Genomic DNA, 1,936 nt, shown 5'->3' on the forward strand with positions numbered 1-1,936 from the left:
TATTTGTAACACTTTTGTAAAAAAAAAAAAAAAAAAATAGAATAAGAAAATAAAAGTCTCTTCTAAAATCAATTCTTTATTATGCTCAATTATACATTTATACATTATACATGGAATGAATGATTATTACAGCAATCATAAAACATTAAAGAAATTTATCATGACATTATTATAAAGTGAAGAAACATCTTGCGTGATAATCTATACCAGAGACAGAGATAGGCAAAAATTAGCTTTAGTTGAAACTAATAGATAAAGTTGCCATGGATATGTCCCTTATTCATGAATGAACCATTGATAAATAAATATCGTATCCATGGCAATTTTAACTATTAGTTTCAACTATAGTTAATTTTTGCTCAACTCTGACCAGAGAGTCTTTTTTCCTCATTTTATTCAGCTTCAAATTCTTCCATTCGTTTTTTCAACGTCTTAAGCTCTGTAACAAAAATAATTTATCATATTACTAATTTCAAGAACTTAATAATAAAAAACCTTCCTACTTCTTTCATTCTTTATTCGGTCAATATGACATTTTGAATTATTAATTCATTTTTAAGTCTTTTCATAAAGCGGATAAACTAATTTTGAAAAAGTGATGGAATAATTAATAATAATTAGACATAGGTGGCAATTTGATACTAAAAAAAATAATTAAAAAAATTAAAAAGGATAAACTTGACTAGAAATGTGATAGTGATATGGATTTGGATAATCAGAAATGAATAAAAGAGACACTAAATTGTTTTAACTGGTTTTAGTTATACACAGTTAAATAATAGCCAGTGTTCAGAAAAAAAAGTGCGGCACTGGAAGAAGAAGAAGCTGTTCCAGACTGGACTAGGCCCAATCGAGTGCTGGGCTACACCACAGTAATAATTATATATAAAAAAAAAAAAAAAAATTGAAACCCCCTAACACTATTATATATTTGTATTATAAAAATATAAAAATAAATAAAATGAATTGTTGATTTTTGGGAGCAGTTCCATGTACAAGCCCAGGGTACTTGCCCACTCTGCCATATCCTGTATGACAAAAATTGCAAGGAAGGGGGATAAAAAAAAAATTAAGAGCTGCAGAAAAAAACCTTCTCATGCCCCAACAAAGCTTATGTCCAAATTTGTTCTTACTCATTCAAACCATTTGATTACTTTCTGTACCTGGGATCACAAATTAATGGAAATAATCAGGTTTCGAACGAGATAAGGTGAATAACATCAGCAAAAATATACAATTTTGGACTGTATCAGTATCTGGGAAGTAGCTCAATATCAAGAGCCACAAAAATAAGATTGTATAAAACACCGATCATTCTGGTGCTTATACACAGTTCTGAAATCTGGTGAAAAGGATCTGGCATTTGGAAGAAAAATCCTGAGCCACATTTATAGCACGGTGAAGAAAGATGGTTCAACATAGAGCCTTAAATGTATAATATATGAATTCAGGATTTTTCGGAAATTTTAGTGAAGGTAAGAGACTAAAAAAATATTCACAAATGATATATAGTTACCAGCCAGGAACAATTGTGCTTGGTCTTTGGTCATGAAGACATTATCCTCTCGCTTGACGTCAGAGTAGTCTGTATGGGAGAGATGTAGTACAATTCCGTTAGCCCCATCTTTGCTCCCCTTGGCATCGGTCAGTCTTCCAGTTCTGATCATATGATCTTTGAGCCTGTTCATAATCTCGTTCCGTTCATTGGAATATATCCTAGACCAAATTAAATTATTGATTATGTATATGTATTAAAAATACATATCAATAAAATATAAAAATAAATTGGAAGATAGATGATTGACCGTGTATAATAATAGAAAAGGAAGATGGTTCGGGTGCAATCGAATAAAAACTCAAATAGCAACTAAACTATTTATTAGATTAATTATTTTTTATGTATGATTGTTTGAGAGTGGTTTAGTTTATTATCAAT

At 30.0% G+C, this 1,936-nt stretch overlaps 1 long non-coding RNA gene across 1 annotated transcript; it reads right to left on the minus strand.

The window, feature by feature from the left end:
* Window positions 1-352: 352 nt before the first annotated feature.
* LOC106681776 (uncharacterized) lies at window positions 353-1,716 on the minus strand. The gene is made up of 2 exons (XR_001343304.3): window positions 1,517-1,716; window positions 353-439 (listed from the first exon to the last, which is right to left on the minus strand). It is a non-coding gene; the product is annotated as an uncharacterized lncRNA (long non-coding RNA).
* Between the last annotated feature and the right edge of the window lie 220 nt (window positions 1,717-1,936).

Source organism: Halyomorpha halys, unplaced genomic scaffold, assembly GCF_000696795.3.
Source record: "Halyomorpha halys isolate HHAL.00 unplaced genomic scaffold, Hhal_1.1 Scaffold364.1, whole genome shotgun sequence".
Taxonomy (NCBI): domain Eukaryota; kingdom Metazoa; phylum Arthropoda; class Insecta; order Hemiptera; family Pentatomidae; genus Halyomorpha; species Halyomorpha halys.